Below are 15,494 nucleotides of genomic sequence, written 5' to 3'. Positions count from 1 at the left end.
GCAATTTGTTGATTAGATCTTAAATTTTTTTAAATCTATAGTTTTCCCATCTGTCTCTTTTTCCTTATTCTCTTTATTTGTGGAAGAAAGCTTGTTCATTGTGAAGCATTTCCCGCAATCTGAATTTTTAATTTTCTAAAAAGTTGAAGTATAATTTAAGTACGATAAAATTTACCTATTTTAGTGTACAGGTCTGTGAATTTTGACAGTTTGCATGCCGTTGTGTAATCACCATCACAGTCATGACGGAGAGCAGTTCCGTCGCTCCCCCCAAATTCCCTTCTGTCCCCACTGACTTGGCAAACCACTGACCAGTTTTTCCATAGTCAGAATTTTGCTGACTCTGTCCTCATGGTATCACTTAACATGTTTCTCTATTCTCTGTGTGTCTAATAAATTGGTAGTTAGGACTAGTTCTAGAGACTTGATGAGATCCAGGGGTTTTTTTTGAAAGACTACTTTGTAGGAGTGGTGTGTGCTTCCCTCAAGGCCTTTCTTTTTTTCATGTTAGGAACTCATAGTAATCAGTGTCTATATTTATAATTTCATTTGGGGTTACAGATGGTAACATTCTAATTCTCTCATTCCTTCATTATTAGCTGGCATACTTCTATAAAGAGAAGTAACTTTAAAAAATTAAAAAAATTTTTTTTTGAAATGAACATTACAGTGAAATTGATTTTTGTGTGCACAGTTTCATGAAACTTGGACACGTGTATGGATTCATATAACCACCACTGCAGTAAGAGTACAGAACATTTTCTTTACTCCAAAGAACTTGCTTGTGCTGTCCTGTTGCAGTCACATCCTCCTTGCACCTCCAGCTCCCTGGTGTCTGATCTGTTTGCCTTCCCTTCGTCAACTGTTTGATTTTCCTTAAGTACAGTTTCTAAAAGGAAAATCAGGATAAATGCCTTACCCCCCGCCCCTTTATTTATTTATTTTTTTACCAGATTTCAATATGCTTTGGTTCCCCAGCATGCTCCAAAGGTGACTGGGTGTCTTTTTTGTTGTTTTATTAATAATATTATCGACTCGTGGATTCAAACATAGTTGATGAATTTTAGTCCATTATAATTATTTTTCTTATTGATGTTCATGTTTACCTAGCTTTGCCCAGTGGAACCCTCTTTATATTGGCTCCTGGCTTCCTTGCTCCTGGTTGGACAAGATATTCCGGACCCGTCTTGTATGTTTTCTGCTCAGACCTAGAACTGTCCATTCCAAGGCGACCTGTTTCTTCTAGCATTACTCTGCTCCTGTCTATCTGTTTTATATCCTGGGATTCTATTTGAAAGAAAGCATTGTATAACCTAGAAGTAGCTTTGAAAGCAACAAATGTGGAAGAATGCTATGTGGAACATATGCTACATTTTCAGTAATCCTCCATAAATGTAGTTTTTTTCATTTAGGTTTTTGATGAAAGTTGAGTAGCACACAGTTGGGAGTTATAATTTAAGATCCTGAAATATAGGGAACCTGTAATGCTGATTATGGCTCGATCTATTGAGAGATCAACCGACTAAGCTGTAGAATTGATTTTTTTCTTTTTTATGGAAATCGTGGATTCCTAACTTTAATGGATGGCTTTCCCACAAGCTCAGGTTTTTTCTGGGGTAGGAGGGGAAACCCAGGCAGATAACATGGCTATATAACTAATTGCTTGATATTCTATACTTTATGAGAGGATAGCCTGAAAAAAAATGGGGGTAATATATTACTGATGGAAAAATCTTAACATTTTTTATGTAACAACTTGTTTGGAACTTTCTTTGAAACCAGCAAGATTAATGAGTTGTGAAAGATATTCATAAGTTGGTAAATTAATTGACCATAGAGTAAGTATGAATCTTATTTCACAAAATCAGGTCACCAAGAAATGTTACAATATTTTATTTCCTTCAAGTGAAATTAAATCCTACCTTGGGAAACCTTATTCCAATTCCACCAAACTGATGAAAAATTCAGTCTCAGCATTTGAACTGAAGATTGGGCATCTGCCTCCTCCGTAGGTTTGTGCGAGAATTGGGGAGATTTAGGATGAAGGGTGGAAGGTTAGTTTTCAGTCCATTCTGGCCGTGACTGCAAAGCCTCTTGCCGAAGGGGATGTGGTTCCTTGATGTTTGGTGGCTCTAATAGTTGTGACCAGCTTCAGGCACAAGAATCTTTCCCAGGTATGGGAGTTCTGGTGTAGAGGTTTCAGTCTTCCTGGAGCAGCATTCACCATTTCCCTCTACGGACTTGTCATTTAACTAGAGCCCTGCTAGGAAGTAGAGTTGTAGGTCCCTATTTTTGTGGGTCCCAAAGAACCCCTTCCCCTTCCTAGACAAATCACTCCTTTTTTCTTCTCGTTTCTATCTTTCTGCCCTCAAAGGCACTATCTTTCTACCCTTCCCTCAGCGTCATCTCCTCAAGGAGTTCACATTTTCAGAAAACAAACACAAACCTCCCTTGAGGCAAGGACTGGGGATTGGGGAATACAGTGAGAAACATCCATTGAAGGGCTGGCCCCGTGGCCGAGTGGTTAAGTTCGCGCGCTCCGCTGCAGGCGGCCCAGTGTTTCGTTAGTTCGAATCCTGGGCGCGGACATGGCACTGCTCGTCAAACCACATTGAGGCAGCGTCCCACATGCCACAACTAGAAGGAACCACAACGAAGAATATGCAACTATGTACCGGGGGGCTTTGGGGAGAAAAGGAAAAAAAAACACTTAAAAAAAAAAAAAAGAAACATCCATTGATGTCTTAATAACTTATCCAGCTACTTTTTTTTTTTCCTTAATAATTCTTTTAGTCTCTGTTGTGTTTTAAAGTTCAGTCCACAGATTCTTTGACTTTCCTTTCTTTGAAAGGTGGAGCTTAATTCTCCTCCCCTTGAGTGTAGGCTGGACTTTGTGACTCACTTCTGGTGACTAGAATACAGCACAAATGGCGTGATGTCACTTCCCAGATCAGGTTATAAGGAGACTTTGGCTCCTGTCTTGGATGTACTCTTTCTCCACCTCGAATCACTCCCTCTGGGGGAGGCTGGCTGCCGTGATGTGAGGCAGCCCTGGATAGAGGGGAGCCAGTTGCCATGTTGTAAAGACACTTGGGCAGCCCATGGGGTGTGCCACATGGGAAGGAAGTGCGGCCTGCCAGCAGCCACGTGAGTGAGCTTGGAAGGGGACCCTCCGTCAGCTGAGCCTTGAGATGGCTACAGGCCTGGCCAGCAGCTTGACTGATGATCCTGGCTTCACAAGGGCTGAGTTATGTGAGCCTGTGACTGTTTTCTGGAGAGTCTCCTTTCTTTCTGCACTGGCTCCGTTGTACCCAGAGGGCTCAGTCTCTGGCTGAGCTTTTTCTCCTGGATGCCTCTGATGGGCAGTGTGTGTGTGTGTGTGTGTGTGATATGGATATGTTTTGAAAGCAGCTATCTTGTGATCAAAGGCCTCGAAGGATGTTTTACTTTCAGGCAGTGATGTTTGCCTTTCCTAATAACTGAATCTCCAACCATTTGCTCTTCATCCTGAGAATCATTGCCTTCTCTCTGGTCTTTTGTCCCACAGATTGGGAGGTAGTACCCTGCTCATGTTCACTCTTTTTGAGGGAAGAGCCAAAAGGCAGTTGCCCAGTAAAGAGTCACTTTTCCTCTGCTTGGTACCTGCCACCTGGTGTTAAACTCTTTTTCAATCCCTTCTTGGCTGTCTAGGAAGAATGGGCAAATCAGAGTCAAGTAAGCTGTGATGGTTAATTTTACATGTTAACTTGACTGGGCCATGGGGTCCCCAGACATTTGGTCAAACATTATTCTGGGTGTGTCTGTGAGGGTATTTCTGGATGAGGTTAGCCTTTGAATTGGTAAACTGAGTAAAGCAGATTGCCCTCCCCAGTGTTGGTGGGCCTCATCCAATCAGTTGAAGACCTGAGAAGAACAAAAAGGCTAAGTAAGAGAGAACTCCTGTTGCCTGACTGAGTTGGGACGTGAGTCTTTTTCTGCTCTTGGACTTGAGCTGAAACTTTGCTCTTCTTGGGTCTCAAGCCTGCTAGCTCCCAGACTGGAACTGACACCATCAGTTCTCCTGGTCCTCAGGCCTCCAGACTTGGACTGGATCCATACCTTCAGGCTCCTGGGTCTTCAGCTTGTTGGTTGCAGATCTCGGACTTGTCAGCCTCTGTAAATGTGTGAACCAGTTCCTGATTATCTATCTGTCTGTCTGTCTGCACACACACATCCTTTTGGTTCTGTTTCTCAGGAGAACCCTGACTAATGTGTAACCTAGTCTTTTTTATGGCCTTACTTTGTTTCATCCCTGGTTTTCCAAAGTGCTGCTAAGCTCCCTGTCGTGGCTTCTGCGTTATTAGCTGTGGGTTCTCTTTGTGGATGCAGTCTGCCATGGAAAGGCCACCTTCGCCACACGCTAAGCAAAAGAAGAGGTGCTGGTGTTTTCATAAACTTCACTGCTGTTTTGGAAACATTTCACTCTGAGGCTAGGCACCCTTCTTTCTTTTGAGGAAGATTAGCCCTAACTACTGCCAATCCTCCTCTTTTTGCTGAGGAAGACTGGCCCTGAGCTAACATTTGTGCCCATCTTCCTCTACTTATATGGGGGACACCTACCACAGCTTGGCATGCCAAGCGGTGCCATGTCCGCACCCGGGATCCGAACTGGTGAACCCCGGGCTGCCAAAGTGGAATGTGTGCACTTAACCGCTGTGCCACCAGGCCGGCCCCTAGGCACCCTTCTTTATGTTCTTGTTCTGCAGGTGGGTTTCTTTCTCCCCAGCCCCCTCCATGTCTCCATGGGCCTTGAGGACATATGTGCCTCTGTGGCAGTATCCTGGGAGTTCTCTGGGTAGGGAGCCCATGTTGAAGGTGCTCACACATGGTTTCCCAAAAGCCTGCAAAGTAGCAGTCAGAACTTTTAAACTGCCGTGATGCTTTCCAAACTATAGTTATTGTGTATAGATTTTTAGAGAACAGCTGCCAAAAATAAATCTTTTAGATTTAGAATAGTTGTCGTTTGTCTGTCTTTCTAACAATAGATAAGCAAGCCAGTAATCTCTTGAGGTAACTCCTGGCTGGTGATAACAAAATTGTCATTAACAAGTAAGAAGATTCTTACTTTTTTTATAAAATAGGAATATGCATCTGTTTTGTCCCAAACCAGTTTTAAATCATTGAGGTATAAATTAAAAAGAAGGGGAATGCTTTTAATAATTTATAAGAGAATTGTAGAATCTGTGTTGGAAGAGATTATTGAGTCTGACCACACGCACAGTAGGAGAAACCCTACTGTAATGTACCTGAACAGGAAGTCCTAAAAATTCCTGTTTCAGTCTTTTCAAATATGGTTTACTCACATGTGTACCAATGACTGAGGTGTATGCTATTTTTCCTAAGAATTTTATCTGAATCAAATGTACATGCTATTGCATATAAATGCCCTTGTGACAAAATACCAGTAGCATTTAGTAGAGGTGTTAGTGAGTTCGTGGTACTTCAGTCATTATTGATTTTTCTCAATAACCAAATAATAAAATCACAGCAATTGTCATATGGATGTCCACAGAATTTTTACTCTTAAAAAGAGGTTCTTATCCTTAAAACGTTGGGAACCATTGGATTAGATATCTCTAGAGCCAATTCTAGCTGTAATCTGTGTAATCTGTGTAATATGTGTAGTATCTGTAAGTTAAGGATGAAGTCTTTGTACAAGCGTGTGTTTTAAGAGCATGTATTATAACATGTTGGTGAACTCCCCAGAGCTTTGGCTGATTTCTAGTCACTCTTTTTCTTTCCCGTGTGCCCCAGGGGTTTGATTCATTTTCAGTATCTGTCATGTAATCTGTTCTCTCTGCGCATGAACCCTCTTTGACACAGAATGCAGGCGCCTCAGCTTTTCTCATACCTTGTTGGTTCTGAAACTATTTGATGCTTTTTCAGTTTGAAGGGTTTTTAAACTGCCAGTAACAATAGGGAATGAAATGAATAAAAATTTATGCATTTTAGAATTTCGAGTTTCACTAAAAATAAGAGGCTTCCCTTACATTCATTGAAAGGTAAATGAGAAAATTTCGGTTTTCTAGTAGTTGCTAGAATAAAGACAGTAGACTAAGTGACGTCAAAAGTTTCTTCCAACTCAAATACGTTCAGTTTTTAGTGAGAGGTAACTCACTTTCCATATTTTATCACTCTTTTACTCTGGGAGGTGCCTGACCATTCTTTCTTCTTCTTCTTCTTTTTTTTTTTAATGATTGGCACCTGAGCTAACATCTCTTGCCAGTCTTCTTTTTTTCTTCTTCTCCTCCTCAAAGCCCCGCAGTACCTAGCTGTATATTCTAGTTGTAGGTCCTTCTGGCTGTGTGGGATGCCACCTCAGCATGGCTTGATGAGTGGTGCGGGGTCCACGCCCAGGATCCAAACCAGCAAAACTCCAGGCCGCTGAAGCAGAGTGCGCAAACTTAACCTCTTGGCTACGGGGCCGGCCTCTCTCTCTTCTCTTTTTCTCTGTTGTTTGGCTCTGCAGATAATTACTTGTAGGCTGTTGAATTCATTTCATCACAGAGGAAAAGCTCCAGATTATTGTTTTCAATCTCTTTACCCATTGTTTTTTGCAGGAAAAGTCTATTTAATAAAAACAACAAACACTATTAACAAAAAGTCAACTTTGATGTATTCTGAGACGTAACCATTCTGTTGGCGTGGTAGATTGTGTTTCCCAAAGATGTCTTCAACAGTATCTTTCATTCTACATGTTCTACTTACAGTGTGACCTTGACACTGCTCCCATCTAGTGGTAAGGTCTGTGTCCCCATCTCTTAAATAGGGCAGGCCTTTGTAAGTGTCTCCACCAAGAGAGCAAAGCTCAAGCAACACTGTGTGACTTCTGGGCCTGAGTCATAGAAATGCTGTGTACTTCCATCTTCCTCTCGGGCGATACTCACTTTTGGAACCTCACCACCAGGCTGTGCTGTGAGGAGATCAAGTGGGAGGCCTGTGTAAGAGAAACTGAAGCTCCTGGCCCTGGCCCCAGCCGAGCTCCCAGCTGACGTCTGGCATCAGCTCACCAGCCTTGTGAGTGAGCCATCCTAAAAGTGGCTCCTGAGCCTCCAGACCGCTATCATCTGCCCCAGCAGGTGCCCGTGTAGAGCAGAGAAGAGCCTTCCCTGCCAAGCCCTAGCCAAACTGCAGATTCCCGAGCACGTTAGGGATTGTCGTCTTAGGCCACCACGTGATACTACAGAAGACGGCTGGATTGCTATTCCATTTTGCCGGAGTTTGCAGGAGAGACCAGACTATGCATTAAACTGCTTCACCTTTAAGAACAAGCTGTATTTCTACCCTCAGGAGCACTGTTAGTATCATAAAAGAAGAAAAACAGATTCTATGTCCTCTTCCCTTCTAGATTTTTATCTCATTGACTTTCATTTTGCATATTTATTAAATTTTTTTCAACTAAAGAGTAGCAAAAACAGCAAAAAAACGGACAATAATATCCCTGCCCAAATAACTCCATTCTCATGTCCTTCTAGTTTAGAAGGTTGTGTGCATGTTAATAATGAGCAGTGACTTTGGAATGATTCAGGCCACGTGTGTGACCTTGGAAAGCAACATCCTCTTCGTAATTCAGTTTTTTTTCCCTCCCCAAAGCCCCAGTATGTAGTTGTATATCCCAGCTATAGGTCATTCTGGTTCTTCTGTGTGGGACACCGCCACAGCATGTCCTGATGAGTAGTGTGTAGGTCCACGCTCAGGATCCAAACCGGCAAACGCAGGCCGCTGAAGCAGAGGGCATGAACTTAACCACTTGGTCACAGGGCCGGCCTCTGTAGTTCAGTTTCTTCATTTATAAAATGGTATCTACTTCATAGGGTTCTTGTGAGACTTCAGTGAGATATATATGTGTGTGTGTGTGTGTGTGTGTGTGTGTATGTATAGTGTCTAGATAATGCCTGTCACAAAATGTTGGCTGTTCGTTACTGCTGCTAATCACTGCTACTATTTGCATTATTGTTAGACTAGGGAGGGAAGGATAACCAGCAGAAAGGTTGCAGTCCGAAATGATGGAGTAAATACTTCTAAGTAAAGAAGTTAGGGGCAGTGGGATGCTGGAAAGTCTAAAGGGACTAAGAAATTAATAAACATGTTTTAGATTTTTCAAGGCTTAAAGGTTCACTTAAGAGGTGAAGACCAGAATGACTTCTTTGAGGAAAAGGATTAGGGAGACGGTGATGGGGAAATTTCAAAACCAGAGGTGGGCAGGTACTGGTTTTTGTACTTCTTAATAATAACTGGCATTTACTGATAGATTAGGCAGTGATGTCTTACATGTATTACCTATTGTCACTAGTTTATTTTCTAGCAAGCCCTTTAAATTTGTTGATGAATACTTGACATGCAGTAATTGTATAGATGAAGTATTCAATTCACTCTATGTGTTTATCGATTCTTAATTGTTTAATGTTTAGGTTGATTACAGAGTAGAGTCAATGAACTAAATGGAAGGAGGGGACCAAGGGAGGGTAACTGAATTCCCAGGGTGCTGGTGCTTATTAGCAGATCGCGTTTATGTTTGTTACTCCGTTAGAAGGCAGATGGTATTGTTGCCATTTACCAACAGAGAAACTAAGGCTCGGGAAAGTGAAGTTATTTATCCAAAGTAACACAGCTAGGACATGGCACAGTTAAGGCAAAACACATTTTTTGTCTGGCTCTATAAAATTTTTACTGTTGCAGACTAAAACAGCGACAAAGGAATTTTTTTTAAACTTTGGTGGAGATAATTTCCTGTGAGAGTTTATTAAAATCCCGTGAGTACAATGAAAACAGTTTGTGGATGTGTTTTTAAATGCTTCAAACTTCTTCACCTTTCGAAAACCATTATTTTCTATTTTCCCAATTTCTATAATTGACGTAGTGTAGTTTTATCAGATATTCCTCTTCAGTGGTTCAAGTAATTAGGTAAAAGTAGCTATTTTGGGTAACCAATGCGTTTTTACTTTTAAGTATCAAAGAAAGTAAAGACCATTAAGAATGAAAAGAATTCTGTTTCTAGGCAGTTCATGCTATCGCAAGTCTCTTAGATACAAGATTTAAAGGCAGGAATGGAAGTGATGTTACTTAATTTTACTGGATAAGAAACAAACCTCAAGTTGAGACTAGATGATTGACAAGTAATTTGAAATGTTACTTAGGGAAAACATCTTCAGGTGCAGGAATGCAGTCTTTGATTCAATCAACATAGTATTCCTGAAGGTCTCATTTTTCTTTCTTCTCTCATATTTTAGATTCCTTTATCCTTTGCAGTACGTTTTTTTGTTTTTGTTCTATTTGAAAATTGACGCCAGATAAAGAAAGAAATATACTAGGTTAAAGGGTAAATGGGAGTTGTTATTCATATTCATAAATTCTTTTTAAAAATTTCTTTCTTTTGGGGCTAGCCCAGTGGCATAGCAGTTAAGTTCACATGTTCCTCTGCGGCAGCCTGGGGTTCACCAGGTTGGATCCGGGGTATGGGTGTACGCACTGCTTGTCAAGCCATGCTGTGGCAGGTGTCCCACATATGAAGTAGAGGAAGATGGGCACGGATATTAGCTCAGGGCCTGTCTTCCTCAGCAAAAAGAGGAAGATTGATGGCAAATGTTAGCTCAGGGCTAATCTTCCTCACAAAGAAAATATTGTTTCTTTTATGGAAAATGCTAGCTCAGAAAATGGGATAATTAAGACAGATTTTATGTGTAAACAATGATTTGTTCAACAGATATTCTAAGAGCATCTAGATTTGCTAAGTATTTAAAAAAATATTTTGAGGACTTTTAGTGGTTAGTCTACTTGACGTTCTCAGGAATACTGAAAGCAGAAAATGGTTTTCTCTTAATATATTATTGATGGTTCCATCTCTTAGATTGTTTCCTAGTTTCTTGTAAACTGGTAAAAATCTAAGAGTTTTTATTTGTAATAAAGTTATATTTATAATAAATATTTTAAACATCTCAAGTTAAATTCATTATTTCATGTTATATAACCTGTACTCCTGATATCCTTTTCTCTGCTCTGCTTTTAATTTTTAAAATAAGAAAGTATCTATATTTATGTGTTTTTTCATTCATTCATTCTGGGTTTTGCTTTCTGTCTTCTTCCTCTGCTAGAGTATAAGCTCTGTGAGGGCAGGGATGCTTCTTTGTTCATAAAACACAGACAATATCTGGAACATAGTAGGTGTTCAAGAAATATTTTGTTGAATAAATAAGGTTTATTTTAATCGATTATTTAAAACTGACATCTAACATATATTCAAAAAAGCGTATGACATATATATGCTTTAAAGAGGGAAAGTGAACATCTTTGTTTCCTGGCCAACTTTGAAAATAGTATCTTACCAAAACCTCGGAAGTTCCTCATATGCCTCTTTTCTATGGCATTCACTTCCTTCCTTCCCCTATCAGAGGAACGCACTCCTTTGAAGTTATTTTTATTCCCTTGCATTTTTTCATAGTTTTACAATATATGCATGTAAATGTAAATATATTGTTTAGTTTTAGATTTTTTAAACTTTGTATATATGAAATCATACTATGTGTATTCTTCAGTTTGCATCATTCATTCAATGTTAGGAGTTTGAGATTCATTCATGGGATGCACATAGATGTGTTCCATTCATTTTCATTCTTATGTAGTATTCAGTTACATGACGGTGTCACAATGTATCCATTCTCCTATCTGTGAGTAGTTGAATTGTTTCTAAGTTACGAACAATGCAGCCGCAAACATTGTTTTAAAGTACCTCTTGCTGTACATGTGGAAGAGTTTCCTTAGGGTATATATCTAGACTTTCTGGGTCGTACAAAATGGGCATTCTCAACTAAATATTGACAGTCATTATCTGAAGTGGTTGTACCCGTTCACACTCCCATCAGCTGCAGGTGTGAGAGTTCCAGTTTCTCTACTTACTTGTCAGCACTTGGTATTTTACAATTTTAGCCATTGTGGTAGGAATATAATAGTATTACTGTATGGGTTTTTTTTAGGAAAACATTTTTTTATTTCATTTTTTGACATTTTTTTTTCTTTTTGGGAAAGATTAGCCCTGAGCTAACATCTGCCACCAATCCTCCTCTTTTTGCTGAGGAAGATTGGCCCTGAGGTAAAATCTGTGCCCATCTTCCTCTACTTTATCTGTGGGACACCTGCCACAGCATGGCTTGATAAGCAGTGGGTAGGTCCGTGCCTGGGATCCAAACTGGTGAACCCTGGGCTGCCAAAGCGGGGGCATGCGAACTTAACTGCTGCGCCGCCGGGCCAGCCCTGTCATTTTTAATTTTAACGTTTTTTGTTTCATTCTTAACCACAATAACTTGGGCACTTCTCAAACCTTGTTATCATATTGGACGCCACCACCTCGTTTCCTGTACCATAGGATGTTCACATGGTATTTGCTTTTAGTGACAGTATCCACTGAGAAAACGACCTTTACAAAGACGTGACTTTATTGACAGGAATGTAGAGTGATCTACTGTTAAGCTGACTCCCTGGAGTTTGTAGTTTGTGTTGTATCCGACAGATGTCGCTGTGCTTCCCTCAAAAGTTTAAGGGATCCAGACTCCACTCATAGGTGGAAGTTAGTATATTGATAAGGAGATCAGATCGGTGGTTACCAGGGAAAAAAGGGGGTGGGGGGAGGGCACAGAGGGGGAAGTGGTGTACCCACAACATGACTAACAAAAATGTACAACTGAAATCTCACAAGGTTGTAATCTATCATAACATTAAAAAAAAAAAAAAAAAAAGTTTAAGGGATCCCACAGCATCTTTGTGAATTTGCTGCGGTGCCCTGTGGCCTGAGTGCAGTTTGGGACCCACGGCCTTGGAATATTAATCATGCTTACCTCCAGGGAGTAGAATTTTTATTTATTTTTTTATACTTTCTGGATTTTCCACTTTTTTTTATAAATGGCATATAAGATTTAAGTGAGATCAGAGAAAAAATTATGTATATGTACTATTTTTAAAAGACATTATTAACTCAAGTCCATACTTTATCCTGTGTTCTTTAGTTTTTACCTAATGTCCTTTTTCTGTTCCACACAGGGTTCCACGTTCCAGTTAGTCATCATATTTCCTCAGAGGACTCTTGGCAGTGACAGTTTCTCAGACCTTTCTTATTTTTGATGACTTTGACAGCTTTGAGGAGTGTTGGTCAAGTAGTGTAAATGTCTTTAAATTGGGGAAGACCACAGAAGTAAAAAGCCGTTCTCATCACATCATATCAAGGGAAGATGCTGTCACGTAACTTATCACTGTTGATGTAACCTTGGTTGCTTAGCTGAGGCAGGCTTGTCACATTTCTTCACTGTAGAGTTACTCCTTTATTCCTCCTTTTCGCACTGTTCTCTTTGGCAGGAAGTCACTGTGTGCAGTCTGCACTTAAATGGGTGTTGTGCCCCACTTCCTTGAAGGCAAAGTACATAAATTATTTTAAACTCTTCTTCATAGGAGATTTGTCTCTTCTCCCCCTATTTATTTATTTGTCTATTTATTTGCTCAATCATTTATTTGTATAATTGGACTCATGGGTTGTTTTTTTTTTTATACTTTAGGTTATAATCCAGTACTGCTTTATTTTTTGTTGTTGCTGAAATGGTTCCAGCTTGGCTATTGGGAGCTCTTCAGGTGGCTGCTGTGTCCTTCTGACATACTCCTATAAATGTGGGTTTAAAAAAATTTTGGAGGGGACCACTTCTGCCACTACAGGATGCTCCAGGCTCATCTTGTATATTTCTTGCCTCAGTTGTAGAATCAGACATTTCTCCAAGGGGCCCCGATTCCTGTTATTGGAGAATGGTATTAAAAGTCAAGATCTGGTGTGCTTGTTGCTACTGGGGTACAATGTGATATTAATTTGCATTCCTCTGATAATCAATGAAGTCAAGGACCTTTATGTATGTTTCTTGGTTGTTTCTATATCCTGTTTGTTATGTGACAAGCTGTTCAAGACTTTTGTACCACAGCAGAGTTGAGTAGTTGTGACAGAGGTTGTATGGCTCACAAAGCCTGAAATGTTTAATCTCTGGTCCTTTACAGAAAGAGTTTGCTTACCTTTATAATTAGGATAACTGTTTTAATGTCAGTTCTGGGTTGGTTTCAATTGGTTGGCTTTTCTCATCAGTGCTGGTCCTATTTTCCTGCTTCTTTGGATGCCTGGTAATCTTTGATTGGACGCCAGACATTGTGGAGGAGCTGGAGTTTTGTTTTGTTCTTTTCCTTATAATTTCTGGAGATTTTTCCTGGGATGCAGTTAAATTATTTGGAAATATTTTGATCCTTTTGGTTCTGATTTAAGCTTTATTGGGTGGGACCAGAGCAGCATTTAGGGCTATTGTCATTAGGGCTTATCATTTCTAGTACTATAGTAAGACCCTTCTGAATACTCTACCAGGGAATTTTAAGGTCTGCCAAGTCTGGTTGATGGGACCAGGCGCTGTTGTTGGCCCTGCGAAAGCTCCGGGCACTGTTCCCTCTAATCCTCTTGGATGGTTCTTTCCCTGTCAGTAGTTTTCTTCCATGCATGGGCTGATGCATATTTGGTAGAATAATTAAGAGAAACTTGCCCCAGGTCTCCAGCATTTTCTCTCTGTGCATCTTTTTCCTCTGCAATATCCTGCCCTGTGAATTCTAGCTGCCTTGATCTCCCTGGACACTCAGCTCCATCTTATCAACTTAGGATGTCCCTTGGGCTCTGCCTGGGTTCCCCTTCCCTGCACCACTCCTGGAAATGCTCTCAAGGCAGTGAGCTTGGCGCCTGTGGGACTCACCTCTTTTGTCCTCAGAGATCACTGTTGTTTGTTGCCTGATATACGATGTCTTGAAACCATTATTTATCTATCTTGTCTGCTTTCTTCTGGTTGTTTCATATAAGAGAGTAAATCTGGTTCCTGTTACTACATCTTGGCCAGAAGTGGAAGTCCTCGAGATATTTTTTTAAACCTTGAATGGGTGTTTAATTTTGTCAAATGCTTTTTCTGTGTCTTTTGAGATGATGATATGATTTTTTTGTCCTTTTTTTCCTGTTAATGTTTGTTGAATAACACTGATTGATTGTTTTCTAATGTTAAATCAACCTTGCATTTCTGGAATAAACTCTACTTAGTCATGATACATTATCTTTTTAATATATTCCTGGATTTAATTTACTAGTATATTTTTTAGGATTTTTCATCTGTGTTTATGTTCATACGCTGCCCTTCTTCAGGTTTTGACATCAAGGCTGTCCTGGTTTATAAAATGGGTTGGGAAATGTCTTTTCTTTTTCTCTAGAAAAGTTTGCATAATATTGGTGCTTTTTCTTCTGTAAATGGTTAGACAAATTCTCTGGTGAAGCCACATGGTGATTTCATTTGAGAAACTGTTTAATTGCAGATTTATTTCCTTAATAGATACAAGACTATTTAGAGTTTTCATTTGTTTTTGTTTCCGTTTTGCTCAGCTGTTTTCCTAAGAAGATAAATGATCTATTCAAGGTCATCCATCTAATAGTGAATAAACCTCCCCATCCTGTGCTTTTTCAAACTACGTCATACCAGCATAGGATATACTTTTAAATTTATATGCTCTCTTATCCTCTCCAGTAGATTATGGACTAGTGGGCACGTTCTATCTCTGATAAAGCTTAGCATCATCTAAGGCTTAGGGCGAAAGAGATATTTGAATTAATTTAAAGCTTGCTTGGGGTTTACATTGAGATTTTACAAGGAGAGACCATGATTTAAGTAATTGTTTCAGTACTTTGTTTGGGCTCTGTCAGTCTCTGAAATATGCATTTTACCCCTTTGGCGGTGGGTTATTGTGGGTTAGAGTATGTATTGAATAAAAAGATAGGAATAGTGAATTGAAAGTATAGTTCTTAAACTTTGGAAGTACCATTTATATTGTTGTATTTGTTTTTCTAGGTTTCGCTCAATTTTATTTCCTAAAACCTAGGAGAATAGATATCTGTCTGTAATTCTGGGGCAATTGAAAGAAAGAAAAATATCTCTAGTTCAGAATATGATTCACCAAAACTGTTTTTATTTCTATTCAAGGCAGTTTGTAACTTGAATTCTGTTATCAGGGGAAAATTTAGTGAATATGTAACATTTCAATACCGTGGAATGTGTCCATCTTGTTATAGTGTACTTAGTTTAAGATTCACATTTTGGGAAGAGTGTGAGTTTGAGTGGAGAGGGGTCAATTGAAGGTCTGTTTCTATAAAGTATGTAGTCTGTTGCCAAAAGAAATATTACCTAGCAGCAGTTTACATGTGCCAAGAGAGGCCAGGGAAGTCTCGTACTAGAAATTGTACAGGAGAGCTGTCAAACTAGATCCCCGAGGACGTTAGGCAGGAAATAAAGCTTACGATGCTAAAAATGTTACTGGATGGCTAGGCCGTTGGAAATGAATCTTCCAGCGCTTGTATTTTTTATCACGCTTTTATGTTAAATAGAGTTACTTACGCATATGTAATTTAAACTGTTTAA

The 15,494-nt window shown here is 39.8% G+C and overlaps 1 protein-coding gene across 2 annotated transcripts in view; it reads left to right on the top strand.

Moving 5' to 3' along the window:
• Window positions 1–15,494, top strand: part of SCAI (suppressor of cancer cell invasion) — a 143,243-nt gene that overhangs the window by 8,588 nt on the left and 119,161 nt on the right. The window lies entirely within an intron of this gene.

This window comes from Equus quagga, chromosome 1, assembly GCF_021613505.1.
Source record: "Equus quagga isolate Etosha38 chromosome 1, UCLA_HA_Equagga_1.0, whole genome shotgun sequence".
NCBI lineage: Eukaryota > Metazoa > Chordata > Mammalia > Perissodactyla > Equidae > Equus > Equus quagga.
The sequence above is the reverse complement of the archived record's forward strand: the minus strand, read 5'-3'. Positions and strand labels throughout refer to the sequence as shown.